Below are 19,088 nucleotides of genomic sequence, written 5' to 3'. Positions count from 1 at the left end.
AACTCTAGTGATGAATACTATGATGAAACGTCAATTAATCATGCTAATCAAGATAAAACGAATGACAATGATAAGGAGAAGATTGAGGCTCTAACTAAAGAACTAAACACTCTTAAGTTAGCTCATGAAACTATCTTCGAAGATCATCGAGAACTTTTAAGAGCTCATGAGAAATTACGCTTTGAAAAGCTCAATCTTGAGCAAGAGCATGAGTTCTTAAAAGCAATCAATGATGATCTTCGCAAGAAAAGTTCTCCTTACATTGCCAAGCGTTTACTCTTATCCACTTACATGCCTCAAGTCAAGTCTAGTAACAAGAACAAGAAAGATTCTTCCTCTAGCAGTAACAATGATCATGCTAAATCCAATATTGCTGCTTCTAGTAGTTCTCTTGATTCCACTAATGATTCTCTTAGCCAAGTTACACTTGAGCAAGAAAATAGCTTATTGAAGGGAATTATAGATAAAGGAGTGTACAAAAGCCTTGCCGGGAGTAAGCAATTCGAGGAAATTGTGCGCAAGCAAGGAATGCACCGGAAGAATCAAGGTGTTGGTTTTGAACGAAAGTTCAATGCCAATGGAGTTGAGTGGGAAGAAGATCAATACCCCAAGACAAAGTTTGTTCCTCAACAAGCGAAGTATGATACTTCTTTCAAGGGGACACAAGCTCAAGATGATCTTCCACCACAAGACTACAAGCAAAAAGGCAAGGACAAGCTTCAAGAGGAAATTGATGCATTTGAAGAAGCTCCTAAGACCTTAGTCAAGTGGATTCCCAAGACTACTTCAAGTTCCACTTCATCAAGTACGACTACAACTCCAAGGATTCCCATCAAGATGATGTGGATCCAAAAGAAGAAGAACTAGAGAGTTCTTAAGGGTGACTCTGCCAACATACTTCACTCTTATCATTTTGGCAAGAACAAGTGCAATCAACTTCCACATCTTGCACTAGTTCAAGGAGTCACAAACCCTCTTGTTGGCAAGACAAGGGACAAGGTAACCTAAAAGTTTTCATGGACATCATCTTGTGTGTGCATCACTCTATGTCTATGGATATCCTTGTTTGTTCCTTGTGGGACTAACCCATGTAGGTATTGAAAGTGCAATTCACTCAAATGGATAGCTCCAAGTGATCTACATCAACATTGAGCATCCACATCTTCAACATCTACATGAAGTCATCATCGACAAAACCCGAGGTTAGTTCATCCCTCTAAGGGGGGATATCACATCTAGGGGGAGCTTTACTCTAAGACTTGAGCTAAAGCAACTCTAAAGATGTGAGCACAACAATGCTTTATGTAAAAGTGGTAACCCCACTTGAGCTTAAACGATGAGTATGACCTATGATCAAGTGTTCTCACTTGACTCCTAAGTCAATATACTCATATATAGATGACCTTGTCATCGCAAATTGCTTGATAGATGCTAGAATTGGTTGTGCATGCCTTGTCACATATTTCATTTGCCATCTTATTGTGTGAGCATGCTGGTTGCATATTTTACTCATTCTAGGACATCCACTTGTTGTTTTGATTGTTTGGTTTTATTTCCTTTTGCCAAGTGGATGGACAAGAATGCCTAAGAACCTTCTCTAGCTATCTATGCTTTTCTCGTCTCAAACTCTATTCATGCTACATCACAAAATTTGATCAAGTCAGATTCGAACCACTCTTTGTGAGGAGCGCTCGGAGTCCCCGATTCGTCATAGACTTAAACTTCCAAAACCTCTTTATGATTCTCGGTCTGACCGATACCCCACTTTCGGTCCTACCGAGATCATTAAGTTGATCTAGATTTTCGATCTCGGTGCAACCGATTTGAACCTTTCGGTCACACCGAGTTTCAGTAACTGCTTGCAGTTAGGAATCTCGCATCGACAGGGTCGGGCTATATATAGTCACGGGCAAAAATTTGGAAATTTCTCCGAACCCCTTCGCCCGCGTGATAGCCTGCTCTGCCAACGTGGTCTTCGGATCGTCTTCTCGCCGCCAGCCGCCTCCAGTCGCTGGTCTCCATTGCCATCAACGGAATTCTACCCCGCCGTTGCCGCCGTAGCGAGTCTTCGCCGAACTAGGGTATGGACTCGATCACAGTGCTATTCCCCGTCCGATTCCTAGCACATTGTGTTCTTAATGACTCTTGCCACGATTGAAACACTCCTATCCAGTCAATGCGCTCGTAGATTAGGTTTGATTCGAAAATTTTAGGGTTAGGTTTCCGCCGAAACCATCTCGGACCCACCGAGTTGAAAAACTCGGTCCCACCGATTTGGCTTATGCCATTGCACAAGTGAGACTCGGTCTGACCAAGAATTACTTATCGGTGTGACCGATTTTGGAACTTTGTGAAACCCTAGCAGTCTCGGTGCCACCGAACTGTGACTCGGTCTGACCGAGTTCACTAGTTTAGGTTCCAAAACTGCTTCGGTATCACCGAGTTTAAAAATCGGTAGATCCGAGATGATTTCAGTGGGAAACTAAAACTAAGTTTTTGGATCATTCTTTTGCAAAAATCTCTGCATTTTGTGATGCTCATCTATTCTACCTCATCTATAAACTATTCACAGGGTCAGCAGACAGCTTGTTCATCATGTCTGATCAGAGTGACAGCCAGAATGTGTCAAAACAGCAAGTGCAGATGAGTGAGGGCACTAGTCCCTCAAGTTCGTCAGATGATGGCAGCAGGAGCACTCCTAGCAATCTGCCAAAAGCTGCCACCAGACAGAGGAAGAAGAGAACTTCAGATTCCGAGGATGAAGATTATGTGGCAGAGGAAGAGGAAGCTACATCAAAGAGAGTTGAGCCAGCACAGGGCACAAAGCCAGGGATGAAAGTCAAAAGGCCAGCAGGCAGGCAGCCTATGTCAAAGGCCAGAGCTTCAACTAAGAAACCCACTCCCATAGAGCCAGTTGCTGCTGAGGGAAAGAAGAGGAAGGAAAGGGTCAAGAAGACCGTAGCCAAAGTGCTTGGAAAGGCTTCCATCATGGAAGATTAGGATGAAGAAGAAGAGGTTGCTGCACCAGCACCTAAGGCACCCAAGCTAATGGGTGATGCTATCAAATCAGGGGCTACGGCATCTAAGCCCAAGGAAGCACCCAAGGCTGCATCAAAGGCTAAGACAGCTCCAAAGAGAAATACGAGGAGCATACCTGCAACTGAAAAGAACAAGGCCCCAGTGCCTGACATTGCTGAAGAAGAAGAAGGTCAAGTGCTTAGAAAGCTCAAGCCCAAGATCCCAGACCACAACGATGCTCATCCTATGGCTGAGGATATGAAGCTCAGGAGAGACTCGGGGCTCAGGAAGTGGAGAGAAGCAGACCCGTATACTTCAAGGAGAAGAACTGCTGTGGATTACAGATTTCACACCAAGGAACAGCAGGACTTCTATGAGACAGTTTTGCTTGACAAGAAGCCAATAGTCTGTGACATGAGATGGGTCGACTGGGAATACATCAAGTACAACAAAGAGTACTACCCTGGAGTGATTGACAGCTTTAGTGCTTGTGGAGTTGCAGACTTTGTTGGGCAGAAGCTCACAAAGTGGAATGAGAAGCTTATCATGCAGTTCTACTCCACATCCCACTTTTATCCAGATGGTAGGATAACTTGGATGTCTGAAGGTACAAGGTACCAATCAACTGTTGAGGAATGGGCAAAGTTGATCAATGCCCCAGAGGAAAATGAAGATGACTTGGATATCTATGCCAAGAAGAAGATGGACCACAACTCTATGTCCAATATGTACAAGGAAATTCCAAACGAGGCACTTGATACTTTCAAGTTTGGGTCTGTGCATTATCTTCTGTCAGGGCTGCCAACCATTAACTGGATCCTTAGGCACACTCTCTTGCCCAAGTCAGGTGATCACAAGATGATCAGAGGCCATGCGATCAACTTGCTACATGTATTTGATGTGCCTCAGAAATTCAAGGTCATGAGCCTCATAGTAGAGACTATCAAGAGGACTGCAGCAGATCAGAAGAGGAGCTTTGGATATGCCCCACAGATTCAGGAGCTCATCAACTCCAAGATGGGCACGGGCATATACTTATTGGACAAGGAACACCTGCCCATCCGTCCAGATTTTGAAGATAATCAAGTTGTTATGACTGAGAATGAACCATCATCAGCACAAGCACAAGCAAAGAAGGAGAAGGCAAGGAAGGAGAAAGCTGCCAAGATGCCAACTCAAGAGGAGGCATCTGAGTATTTCTTGAAAACCAAACAAGAGCAGCTTGGTTACTTGATTGCATCCACACTGAGGATTGAGCAAGGACTGGCCACCCTCACTCAGAATCAGCAGAGCTTAGAGAGAATCATGGAACAAAAGTTCTATGACCTGGATGTCAAAGTAACAGAGATTCAGTCTGTAGTGGAACAATTACAGGATGATATGCAGGAGAGGAGAGGCAAGACTACAACTGATGCATTTGCTAGAGTGCCAAGAGCTCAGAGATCACATGCAGTGCCAGTTGCTGACACCAGAGCCACCACTTCTGCACCGGCTACAGCTTCAGTTCCACCAGCTCCAGCATCTACTTCAGCCCCAACTCCAGCGTCTACTTCAGCGTCTACGGAAGCCTTCGTCCTTGGAGTGATCCGGACTCCACCACCACCTGAAGATCAAGCCTGAGCGTCGATCTAGCACTATGCATTTTCTAGGAACTTTTTGGTAACTTGTTGCCAAAGGGGGAGAAAATGTATAGATCATAGGCTTCGAGAGAGAGAGAGTGTTGCTTTTTTCTCTCTTGATTTATTTGGTGGGTTTTTCGAACTTTGTTTGCTTTTGAGTGCTTGAGATACTATGTCATTGCTCATGAGACATTGATGATCATGTGTTTGATCATAAGCTACACTTAATGTTTGCTTAAGGCTATTATCTTATCTATCTTATGTGATCATTCACTTTTCTTGGTGATGAGTGCATGTATTTCATTCTTATCATTTTAAGCGCTCCACCAAGAGGTATGTGACATGGAAGAGTAACCCATGACTCTAACTCCTTGTGCATTTGCAGTCCAAAGCAAATTTTTAAATATGCACAAATTTAGGGGGAGCTCTTACTTGTCACATACTTCTCAAAGCGACGATATATTTCATGCTTATTATCATTTGTCGAAGCTTTGATCTATATGTTGTCATCAATTACCAAAAAGGGGGAGATTGAAAGTGCAACTATCCCTAGGTGGTTTTGGTAATTCATAACAACATATAGCTCATTGAGCTAATGCTATTCCAAGATGACTATTTCAGGAAAGCTTAATGATTGGCATGGCATGGATGTGAAAGTGGAACCCTCAAAATGCTAAGGACAAAGGATTGGCTCAAGCTCAAAAGCTCAAGACTCTTCATTTTATATTTTAGTGATCCAAGATCACATTGAGTCTTTAGGAAAAGGCCAATACTATCAAGGAGGGATGAGGTGTTGCTTAATGAGCTTCTTGCTTCATGTGCTTAGTGATATGCTCCAAAACCCTCAACTACTTTCCCATATCCACATATGACCTAAACCCTAAGCCAAACTCGGTCATACCGATTCTTTCTATCTGGCGCCACTGAGTTTCACTTGTCATAAGCCACTGCCAAACCCTAGCAATTCGGTTCTACCGATAGGGATCTCGGTCTCACCGAGATGGGATTGCAAACTCTCTGTTTCCCTTTCGTAACTTTTCGGTCTCACCGAAAGAGCGAATCGGTCCCACCGAGATTGCAATGTAAATTTAGTGTTTCCTTTTTGTAACTTTTCGGTCTCATCGAAAGAGCAAATCGGTCCCACCGAGTTTGCCTGACCAACTCTCTGGTTAGCTAATTACCAAATTCGGTCTCATCGAGTTTGTGTAATCGGTCTCACCGAGATTACGTTATGCCCGAACCCTAACCATATCGGTCCTACCGAGTTGCATGTCAGTCCCACCGAAAATCTCTAACGGTCACTAGGTTTACCTTTTCGGTCCGACCGAGTTTGTTGATTCGGTCCCACCGAGATTGGAAAACTGTGTGTAACGGTTGGATTTTGTGTGGAGGCTATATATACCCCTCCACCTCCTCTTCATTTGTGGAGAGAGCCATCAGAACACATACACAATTCCAACTCATATGTTCTGAGAGAGGACCACCTACTCATGTGTTGAGACCAAGATATTCCATTCCTACCATATGAATCTTGATCTCTAGTCTTCCCCAAGTTGCTTTCCACTCAAATCTTCTTTCCACAAAATCCAAATCCTATGAGAGAGAGTTGAGTGTTGGGGAGACTATCATTTGAAGCACAAGAGCAAGGAGTTCATTACCTACACACCATTTGTTACTTCTTGGAGAGTGGTGTCTCCTAGATTGGCTAGGTGTTACTTGGGAGCCTCCGACAAGATTGTGGAGTTGAACCAAGGAGTTTGTAAGGGCAAGGAGATCGCCTACTTCGTGAAGATCTACCGCTAGTGAGGCAAGTCCTTCGTGGGCGATGGCCATGGTGGGATAGACAAGGTTGCTTCTTCGTGGACCCTTCGTGGGTGGTTCCTTCTTCGTGGACCCTTCGTGGGTGGAGCCCTCCGTGGACTCGCGCAACCATTACCCTTTGTGGGTGGAGCCCTCCGTGGACTCGCGCAACCATTACCCTTTGTGGGTGGAGCCCTCCGTGGACTCGCGCAACCGTTACCCTTCGTGGGTTGAAGTCTCCATCAACGTGGATGTAGGATAGCACCACCTATCCAAACTACGGGAAAAACATCCATGTCTCCAATTGCGTTTGAATTCTCCAAACCCTTCCCTTTACATTCTTGCAAGTTGCATGCTTTACTTTCCGCTGCCAATATACTCTTTGGATGCTTGCTTGAATTGTGTGATGATTGCTTGACTTGTCCTACAATAGCTAAAATCTGCCAAGAACTAAAATTGGGAAAAGGTTAAGTTTTTATTTGGTCAAGTAGTCTAATCACCCCCCTCTAGACATACTTTCGATCCTACAGAGGTGCAATGCTGGTTAATTTGCTTCAAGCCTTTCGAAATAGTGTAGACTGCACTGCACATAGCTCAGTGCAATCTATGCTATTCCGAAAGGCTTGAAGCTAAGCAACGTGCAGGTGAGCATTGCGCCTCATCATCATTGTATCTGCACTCACGGCTTATAAACCTCTCATACTGCCTCTCTCTTGGCGAGGTGCGACTAAAAATCAGCTTACTAAGAAACTCTAGTACCGGTTCATGCTATGAACCGGTACTAAAGGTCTTTGTGGGGGCCCCAGCCTGACCACAGCCGCACTGGCCTCATTAGTACCGGTTCATGGCATGAACCGGTACTAAATGTTGCCCACGAACCGGTACTAATGATGTCCGCCCACCTAGCCGTTGGAACCGGCACTAATGGTCACATTAGTGCCGGCTTAAATTCAAACCGACACTAATGTGCTTCACATTTGACCCTTTTTCTACTAGTGCATGCCGTCCTGTTTTTTGTATCATTCCATCCTGGAATCATGTGTTTGCCTTACATCAAAGTAGTGATTGTCACTATCATGCACGAATGAGTTCAGAAGAGTGAATTTTATTGCTTTTTTCTTGTCGGTTTTATTTGACAATTCAAAATCAATAAAGCGGAAGGAAGTTAGCAAGGCAGCGGATGAAGGTGCTCCTTCCAAACGGAGGGCCTCTACAGATTCTACTCCTCCATCCCCCCAAAATTATTTCCAAGACAACACATGCATAGACACTCAACATAGTTGTGTTGGTGATGAGCACGTCTCCCCTAGTACGTGCACCATCACAGGTGCTCCCTCTAACTTGGCACTGTTATATATGGTTGCATGTTATGTATGATGTCTAGCTTGTATTGCTTCTAATTATGTTGAATTTCATCTTCTTACTTTACACATTATACTTGTGACTAAGACGCGTGTTCCTATTTCTAGAACATACAATATCTGTCTATCACGCCATGTTCTTACATCAAAGTACTACTGTTGTGTAACCTGCAAGAATCACTTATCATAATACACGTTTGACTTGGGAGTGTGATATAGGTTACATCTTGCATTCTTTTCTAGCTTGTACTACTTCTAATTTGTTGAAATGGCACTTATGACGAGACAATTTTAACTTGGTAGAGTGATATTCGTTGCATCTTTCATATGGTGTCTAGCTTTCATTGCTTCTAATTTGTTGAAATGCCTTCTCCTTAGTTTACACATCATAAGTTGTGAATATGCAATGCTGTGAATATGCAATGGCACTAATGATGAGAGACCTTTAACTTGATAGTGTGATGTTGTTTGCATCTTGCATATGATTTATTTCTTGTACTGCTTCACATTTGTTTAAACGACATTTATGATGAGACACTGTTAACTCGGCACAGCGATATTTGTAGCATCTTTCATTTGGTGTCTACCTTCCTTTGCATTCCTTCTAATTTAGTGAAATGTCTTCTGCTTAGTTTACACATCATAGTTCTGGTTATCTCATGTCGTCCTGTTTTTCGTACATATTACATCCTCCTATCATGTGGTTGTCTAACATCAAAGTTCAGTTCGTCTGTATCACGCATCAATTTGTTCTAAAGAACTAAATTGTTATTCGTTTTTCTTGTCGGCTTGACTTAACATGGCACAGAGAAAGAGGAAGCAACACAGAACGACAGGGAGAGGGAAGCGGAAGAATCCTGCAGATTCTGCTGGTACTGATGGTGCAATAGAAGGTCAAAGTCTAGCGGAAAATTAACCGACGGGCTATCCCGTGCTACATGAGCTGTAGAACAAGCCAAACAGAAACAAATAGCTGCCACCAAACAAGCAGAGACAACCCTAGTTGTTGCAACACCTTCCACAATACCACCAGCTGCACGATTTACTCATTGGTCAACTCAGCTAGCAGCATGTTCCCAAGCTCCCTTGCCACTACTTCCGAAGCACTCTTGACACAAGATGAGTTGGCAAGATCAGATGAACTTTGTGAGCTTCAACAGCAAGAAGGTAGTTGCTGGAGTCAAGTTACAGTTGCATGCTTCTTTATATGTAGTCTCACAGTTTGATGTACACTAACACCTCCTATGTTCATTGTTGGACTAGCACCTAGGCGCAAGAGGAAACAAACATCAGGGATAATGCTCGATAGGTTAACTAAATCTAGAGGAGGAAGAATGGAGATCCGTTTTGAGGCAGGTTTAAAAAGGCCACGTGATGCTACAGAGTCAGCCAAGTTAGTATCACAGGAAACGGTTGCCATTAGGTGTCATGTACGTATCCTCCCAACATGGATTCAGTACAGGAATGACAAAGACGAAAACCAATTCAACACCTTCCTCGACCATTTATCTTTAAGTATGGTTATGTATGGAAACTAGTAATATCGTCTTGCTCTGTTCAATACTTTCCAGGTTGCTGATAATGAGACTCCCATAATTTTCAACAGATGAGGTTCAAGTTGGATAGCCAAGATGATGCAACCAGACAAGCTTGCACCCATATTTTCAAGTCTGCTCTGCGACAGTATTGGTATAACTTGAGGAAAACTCACTTTGAAGGCAAGGCTAACAGTGAACTTTCCCAAACATCTCCAGTGGAAAATATATCGGATGAAGACTGGAGAGGCCTCATTAAACACTTGTCTGATCCGAAGTATCAGGTACATTATATATATATATATATGTGATCAGATCACATGTTGAAGTCCTATCTACGCATGTGAGCTATGTCCCCAACGTATCTATATTTTTTGATTGTTCCATGCTATTATATTATCTGTTTTGGATGTTTAATGGGCTTTAATATACCTTTTTATATTATTTTCGGGACTAACCTACTAACCAAAGGCCCAGTGCAAATTGTTGTTTTTTTGCCTATTTCAGTGTTTCACAGAAAAGGAATATCAAACGGAATCCAAATGGAATGAAACCTTTGGGAGAGTTATTTTTGGAACAAACGTGATCCAGGAGACTTGGAGTGGACGTCAAGAAAGAAGCAAGGAGGCCACGAGGCAGGAGGGCGCGCCCCCACCCTCGTGGGCCCCTCGCAGCTCCACCGACGTACTTCTTCCTCCTATATATACCCATATACCCCGAAAACATCCAGAAGCACCACTAAACCCTATTTCCATCGCCGCAACCTTCTGTACCCATGAGATCCCATCTTGGGGCCTTTTCCGGTGCTCCGCCGGAGGGGGAGTCGATCACGGAGGGCTTCTACATCAACACCATAGCCTCTCCGATGATGTGTGAGTAGTTAACCAAAGACCTTCGGGTCCATAGTTATTAGCTAGATGGCTTCTTCTCTCTCTTTGGATCTCAATACAAAGTTCTCCTCGATTCTGTTGGAGATCTATTCGATGTAATTCTTTTTGTGGTGTGTTTGTCGAGATCTGATGAATTGTGGGTTTATGATCGAGATTATCTATGAACAATATTTGTTTCTTCTCTGAAATCTTTTATGCATGATTTAATATCTTTGCAAGTCTCTTCTAATTATCAGTTTGGTTTGGCCTACTAGATTGATCTTTCTTGCAATGGGAGAAGTGCTTAGCTTTGGGTTCAATCTTGCAGTGTCCTTTCCCAGTGACAGTAGAGGCAGCAAGGCACATATTGTATTGTTGCCATCGAGGATAAAAAGATGGGGTTTATATCATATTGCTTGAGTTTATCCCTCTACATCATGTCATCTTGCCTAATGCATTACTCTGTTCTTATGAACTTAATACTCTAGATGCATGATGGATAGCTGTCGATGTGTGGAGTAATAGTAGTAGATGTAAAATCGTTTTGGTCTACTTGTCGCGAACGTGATGCCTATATACATGATCATGCCTAGATATTCTCATAACCATGCGCTTTTCTATCAATTGCTCGACGGTAATTTGTTCACCCACCATAGAATTTGCTATCTTGAGAGAAGCCACTAGTGAAACCTATGGCCCTGGGGTCTGTTCTCCATTATATTATTTTCCCGTCAACAAGCTATTTCTATCACCGTTTATTTGCAATCTTTATTTTCCAATCTATACAACAAAAATACCAAAAATATTTATCTTATTATCTCTATCAGATCTCACTTTCGTAAGTGACCGTGAAGGGATTGACAACCCCTTTATCGCGTTGGTTGCGAGGTTCTTGTTTCTTTGTGCAGGTACGAGGGACTTGCGTGTAGTCTCCTACTGGATTGATACCTTGGCTCTCAAAAACTGAGGGAAATACTTACGCTACTTTGTTGCATCACCCTTTCCTCTTCAAGGGAAAACCAACGCATTCTCAAGAGGTAGCAAGAAGGATTTCTGGCACCGTTGCCGGGGAGGCTTACACCAAGTCAAGTCAAGATTTGATCTCCCAGCAACTAGCCATTTCTAGCATCGTTGCCGGGGAGATCTACGCACAAGTCAAGACATACCAACTAACCATCACAAACTCTTATCCCTCGCATTACATTATTTGCCATTTGGCTATCGTTTTCCTCTCCTCCACTTCACCCTTGCCATTTTATTCGCCCTCTTTTCCATTACCCCTTTTTCTGTTCGCCTTCTTTTCGCTTGCCTCTTGTTTGCTTGTGTGTTGAATTTATTGTTTGTCATGATGGCTCAAGATAATACTAAATTGTATGACTTTTCCAATACCAACAATAATTATTTTGTTAGCACTCTGGTTGCTCCTCTTACCGATGCTGAATCTTGTGAAATCAATACTGCTTTGCTGAATCTTGTCATGAAAGATCCGTTTTCTGGCCTTCCTAGTGAAGATGCCGCTACCCATCTAAACAACTTTGTTGATTTGTGTGATATGCAAAAGAAGAAATATGTGGATAATGATATTGTTAAATTGAAGTTATTTCCATTTTCGCTTAGAGATCGTGCTAAAACTTGGTTTTCGTCTTTGCCTAAAAATAGTATTGATTCATGGAATAAGTGCAAAGATGCTTTTATCTCTAAGTATTTTCCTCCCGCTAAGATCATCTCTCTTAGAAACGATATTATGAATTTTAAGCAACTTGATCATGAGCATGTTGCACAAGCGTGGGAGAGGATGAAATTAACGATACGTAATTGCCCTACTCATGGATTAAATTTATGGATGATCATACATTTTTTATGCTGGATTGAATTTTGCTTCTAGAAATCTTTTAGATTAGGACGCGGGGGGCACTTTTATGGAAATCACTTTAGGAGAAGCTACTAAACTCCTAGATAATATTATGGTTAATTATTCTCAATGGAACACCTAAAGATCTACTAGTAAAAAGGTTCATGCTATAGAAGAAATTAATGTTTTGAGTGGAAAGATGGATGAACTTATTAAATTGTTTGCTAATAAGAGTGTTTCTTCTGATCCTAATGATATGCCTTTGTCTACTTTGATTGAGAATAATAATGAATCTATGGATGTGAATTTTGTTGGTAGGAACAATTTTGGTAACAATGCATATAGAGGAAACTTTAATCCTAGGCCGTTTCCTAGTAATTCCTCTAATAATTATGGCAATTCCTACAACAACTCTTATGGAAATTTTAATAAGATGCCCTCTGATTTTGAGACTAGTGTTAAATAATTTATGAATTCGCAAAAGAATTTCAGTGCTTTGATTGAAGAAAAATTACTTAAGATTGATGAGTTGGATAGGAACATGGATAGAATTTCTCTTGATGTTGATTCTTTGAAACTTCGATCTATTCCACCTAAGCATGACATCAATGAGTCTCTCAAAGCCATGATAATTTCCATTGATGAGTGCAAAGAAAGAACCGCTAGGATGCGTGGTAAAAAAGATTGCTTTGTGAAAGTGTGTTCTTCTAGTTTTCATGATAATAATGATGTAGATCTAAAAGTGATTAATGTGTCTCCTATTAAGTCTTTGTTTTCCAATATGAATCTTGATAAAGATGGGACTGGATATGAGTCAACTTTAGTTAAAAGGCGTCCCAATGATTCGGAGTTTTTAGATCTTGATGCTAAAATTAATAAAAGTGGGATTGAGGAGGTCAAAACTTTACATAGCAACGAACCCAGTATTTTGGATTTCAAGGAATTTAATTATGATAATTGCTTTTTGATAGATTGTATTTCCTTGTTGCAATCCGTGTTAATTTCTCCTCATGCTTATGATCAAATCAAGGCTTTTACTAAACATATCGTTGATGCTTTAATGCATTCTTATGAAGAAAAGCTTACACTAGAAGTTTCTATCCCTAGAAAACTTTATGATGAGTGGGAACCTACCATTAAAATTAAGATAAAAAATCATGAATGCTATGCTTTATGTGATTTCGGTGCTAGCGTTTCCACGATTCCAAAAACTTTGTGTAATGTGCTAGGTTTCCGTGAATTTGATGATTGTTCTTTAAATTTGCACCTCGCAGATTCCACTATTAAGAAACTTATGGGAAAAATTAATGATGTTCTTATTGTTGCAAATAGGAATTATTTGCCCGTAGATTTCATTATTCTTGATATAGATTGTAATCCTACATGTCCTATTATTCTTGGTAGACCTTTCCTTAGAACGATTGGTGCAATTATTGACATGAAAGAAGGAAATATTAGATTCCAATTTCTGTTAAGGAAAGGCATGGAACACTTTCCTAGAAATAAAATTAAATGTCCTTATGAATCTATTATGAGAGCCACTTATGGATTGCATACCAAAGATGACAATACCTAGATCTATTTTTATTTTTATGCCTAGCTAGGGGCGTTAAACGATAGCGCTTCTTGGGAGGCAACCCAATTTTATTTTTGTTTATTGTTTTTTGTTCCTGTTTAATAATAAATAATTCATCTAGATTCTGTTTAGATGTGTTTTATGTTTTTAATTAGTGTTTGTGCCAAGTAGAACCTTTGGGAAGACTTGGGGGAAGTCTTTGCGATCTTGCTGTAAAAAACAGAAACTTTAGCGCTCACGAGATTTGCTGCCATTTTTTACTGGAGAGTGAGATTAGGTTGATTATTTTTGCATATGATTAATAGACAAATTCCTCACGTCCACCAATTTATTTCAGAATTTTTGGGGTTACAGAAGTATTCGAAACCTACAGATTACTACAGACTGTTCTGTTTTTGACAGATTCTGTTTTTCGTGTGTTGTTTGCTTATTTTGATGAATCTATGGCTAGTATAGGGGGGTATAAACCATAGAGAAGTTGGAATACAGTAGGTTTAACACCAATATAAATAAATAATGAGTTTATTACAGTACCTTGAAGTGGTGGTTTGTTTTCTTATACTAACGGAGCTCATGAGATTTTCTGTTGAGTTTTGTGTTGTGAAGTTTTCAAGTTTTGGGTAAAGATTTGATGGATTTTGGAATAAGGAGCGGCAAGAGCCTAAGCTTGGGGATGGCCAAGGAACCCCAACGTAAAATTCAAATAAAACCAAAAGCCTAAGATTGGGGATGCCCCAGAAGGCATCCCCTCTTTCGTCTTCGTCCATCGGTAACTTTACTTGAGGCTATATTTTTATTCACCACATGATATGTGTTTTGCTTGGAGCGTCTTGTATGATTTGAGTCTTTGCTTTTTAGTTTACCACAATAATCCATGCTGTACACACCTTTTGGAGAGACATACATGAATCGTAATTTATTAGAATACTCTATGTGCTTCACTTATATCCTTTGAGCTAGAAAATTTTGCTCTAGTTCTTCACTTGTATCTTTAAGAGCACGGTGGTGGTTTTATTTTATAGAAATTATTGATCTCTCATGCTTCACTTATATTATTTTTAGAGTCTTTTAGAACAACATGGTAATTTTCTTTGGCTATAAAATTAGTCCTAATATGATAGGCATCCAAGATGGGTATAATAAAAACCTTCATAAAAAGTGCATTGAATACTATGAGAAGTTTGATACTTGATGATTGTTTTGAGATATGAAGATGGTGATATTAGAGTCATGCTAGTTGATTAGTTGTGAATTTGAGAAATACTTGTTCTAAAGTCTGTGATTCCCGTAGCATGCACGTATGGTGAACCGTTATGTGATGAAGTCGGAGCATGATTTATTTATTTATTGTCTTCCTTATGAGTGGCGGCCGGGGACGAGCGATGGTCTTTTCCTACCAATATATCCCCCTAGGAGCATGCACGTAGTACTTTGTTTCGATAACTAATAGATTTTTGCAATAAGTATGTGAGTTATTTATGACTAATGTTGAGTCCATGATTTATACACACTCTCACCCTTCCACCATTGCTAGCCTCTCTAGTACCGCGCAACTTTCGCCGGTACCATACACCCACCATATACCTTCCTCAAAACAGCCACCATACCTACCTATTATGGCATTTCCATAGCCATTCCGAGATATATTGCCATGCAACTTACCACCATTCCGTTTGTTATGACACGTTTCATCATTGTCATATTGCTTTGCATGATCATGTAGTTGACATCGTATTTGTGGAAAATCCACCTTTATAATTCTTTCATACATGTCACTCTTGATTCATTGCATATCCCGGTACACCGCTGGAGGCATTCACATAGAGTCATATTTTGTTCTAGTATCGAGTTGTAATTTTTGAGTTGTAAGTAAATAAAAGTGTGATGATCATCATTATTAGAGCATTGTCCCATGTGAGGAAAGGATGATGGAGACTATGATTCCCCCACAAGTTGGGATGAGACTCCGAACGAAATAAAAAAAGGAAAAAAAGAATAAAAATGAGAGAAAAAGAGAGAAGGGACAATGTTACTATCCTTTTACCACACTTGTGCTTCAAAGTAGCACCATGATCTTCATGATAGAGAGTCTCCTATGTTGTCACTTTCATATACTAGTGGGAATCATACATTATAGAACTTGGCTTGTATATTCCAATGATGGCTTCCTCAAACTGCCCTAGGTCATCGTGAGCAAGCGAGTTGGATGCACACCCACTTAGTTTCTTTTGTTGAGCTTTCATACACTTATAACTCTAGTGCATCTGTTGCATGGCAATCCCTACTCACTCACATTGATATCTATTGATGGGCATCTCCATAGCCCATTGATACGCCTAGTTGATGTGATACTATCTTCTCCTTTTTTGTCTTCTCTACAACCACCATTCTATTCCACTTATAGTGCTATATCCATAGCTCACGCTCATGTATTGCGTGAAGATTGAAAAAGTTTGAGAACATCAAAAGTATGAAACAATTGCTTGGCTTGTCATCGGGGTTGTGCATGATTAAATACTTTGTGTGATGAAGATAGAGCATAGCCAGACTATATGATTTTGTAGGGATAACTTTCTTTGGTCATGTTATTTTGAGAAGACATGATTGCTTTGCTAGTATGCTTGAAGTATTATTATTTTTATGTCAATATTAAACTTTTGTATTGATGTAGCGACCCGACCTCAAACGGTCAAGTCTCTGTGCTTCAGTGTCATCCCTGGATCAGTAATGCTGACACACACAGTACTCGAGGATTTATAACAGAGTAGCAATCACACACTTATTACATCAAAATGTCTCCAAAGAGAACTTATTACAATAAATATGGCTTAAGGAAATCTAATACGATAACGGCGGAAGGCTTGGAAGATAAAGTGAGTCCATCAACTCCAACGGCATAGCTGAGCTGCACGGCAACGACCTAACGAACCTTACTCCTCATCTAAAAAGTCTGCAACATAATACGTTGCAGCCCGAAAACGGGTCAACACATGGAATATGCTTGCAAAATAACACAGTAGAGCAATAACAGAATAATGCTATCACTACATGCATATTTGGCTGGTGGAAAGCTCTATGGTTACAGTTTTTTGCGAAAAGCCAATTTTTCCCTACAACAAAGGAATATATTTTATTTAACTATCATGGTAGTTGAAACATCATTGAGAAGGTTCCTCCAACTCAATCCCAATTAAAGTAATTATCAACCCAACAATATTAATTTAGAGTGATGAGATACTTAAGATACTCCAAGTACTAGATACTCAAGATGTCCATAACCGGGACACGGCTAACCATGATTAGTTTGTACACTCTGCAAAGGTTTGCGCACTTTTCCCCACGAGACTCGATCACCTCCGTTGAATTTCTCGCACTACATGGTGTTTGAGAAACAGATGACCGAGACACAGTCTTTCAGAAACATTAACTCTCTACTCCGGGCAGACCATACCAAACCTACAACCCACTACTTGCTGATCCACCTCTTCAAGAGCTTCACGTAACTTACTCAACTATGCTAGAGCCCATAATAGCTTGTGGCTGCACACGGAAGTTTCTAGCATGAATCATCTCAGTTCCCTTTGAGCCTGGGTGGCGGTCCATAGGAAAATCACACGGAACCTCGGGATTTCCAAAAATACAGGCAACACTGGGTACTCCAGGTGCCTCAATCCACCCAGATGTGTATTTAAGTTGCCACCTTAAGTTGAACCATTAATTAACAATCTCACATCTGTCATGGATTTCACTCACCCAAACCACGTCTACAAGCATAGCATAGCAATTTAAGCAACACGTAGAAGTAACTCCCAAGGGTTTGAACATAACAGGGCAATAGGTTCTACCTCATCAACTACTTCCCAACCCACATGTTAATCACATCCTAACCATGCAATGTTTGAGGATTGGAACTAATGCATAAAAACTCGGTGGTAAAGGGATATGATCAAAGTGTTACTTGCCTTGCTGACAGTCCGCGAAACCTAGAGACTCCAAATAACACGCTTCGCACTCCGGGAATTCTATCACAAACAAACAATAGCATACATAAGCAATCAAGCAAAGAAGCACAGGTAAATCTCAAATAAGAAGATCTAACCAGAAAGTTCAACTTAAGAACTCCGGTTTGCAAAAAGAATCAAATCGAACGGAGCAACGAAACTCAAACGGCGAATAAAACAAGATCCGTTTACTAATCTGGACCTAGGTCAAATTTTACAGTAGCTAAAGCTTGTTCAAGTTGGTTAAACAGAAAGAGGGTCTCGAGACGAAGATCTAGGTGCTTGAATCGCCTGATTCCGACAAACGAGCGAAAAGATAAACTAGAACGAAAATCGGATCAGAAATTGCGATCAGAAATAATCACGGAAAAATCTGATTAAACAAAACCGACGAACAGGCTAACGAACGAGCGTTCGTTATCTGTAACTAACGAGCGAAAAACGTTCGTTAAACGAACGTACGGACGAACGTCCGCTAAAAAGAAAAACCGGGAAAAACCGACGAACTGAGCTAAAAAAACGAACTAAGGTTTTCTTAAAAAAACGGATCGGTTTTCTTTTAAAAAAACTGGCGGCTACCTCGTCGGTCCGGCAGGGCGAGGCGGTGGTGGCGCGGCGAGGCGGCGGCAGCATGGCAGCGGCGGCTGCGGGGCTGCGGCTGCGGGCGGGCGAGGCGGCGGTGGTGGGTGGTGGTGGCGGTGAGGGGGGCGCTGGGTATATAAAGGGGAGGGGTGACTTGGGGAGGGGGCAAGTGGCGGCGGGGAGGGGAGTCCGGCTCGGACTCCTCGAGTCGGTGGCGGCGCGGCACGTCCGGTCTCCTGGAAGGAGACGATGCGCGGGGGAGGCGGGCCGGCGGCTGGGCTTCGGCCCAGTTAGCCACTGCGAACTTTTTTTAAAAATAAATTCCGCCGAAACTAAAAAAATCCTAGAAAATAAAATAAAAATCTAAAAATGCCAAAACAAATTTTCACCGTCTAAATGAAATATTTAGAGCGAGATGAACATTTTCTTGGCCCTAAAATGCAACTTTGAAAACGTGCAATTTTTTCTAATGCAACTAAAATCCAAATAAAAATCAAATATTTGATTTTAATATTTTTCCTCCAATATTTAAATTATTTTGAAGAATTGATATTATCTCCTCTCATATATTTTATTATGAAATATTTTCGGAGAGAAAAATAATTAAAACCAAAATCCTCGTTTCAAAATTTGATGAACTCAAATTTGAAAACCCAGGGAAATCCCCAACTCTCTCCGAGGGTCCTTGAGTTGCTTAGGATTTCGAGGATCGCGAGACGAAATGCAATAAAATATGATATGCAAGAATGATCTATGTATAACATTCCAAATTGGAAATTTGGGATGTTACAAACCTACCCCCTTTAATATGAATCTCGCCCTCGAGATTTGGGTTGGCTAGAAAATAGGTGTGGGTGGTCTTTGCGAAGATCATC

This window comes from Triticum urartu, chromosome 1A (assembly GCF_056163025.1).
Source record: "Triticum urartu cultivar PI428250 chromosome 1A, HENAU_Tu73, whole genome shotgun sequence".
Classification (NCBI taxonomy): Eukaryota; Viridiplantae; Streptophyta; class Magnoliopsida; order Poales; family Poaceae; genus Triticum; species Triticum urartu.
The sequence above is the reverse complement of the archived record's forward strand: the minus strand, read 5'-3'. Positions refer to the sequence as shown.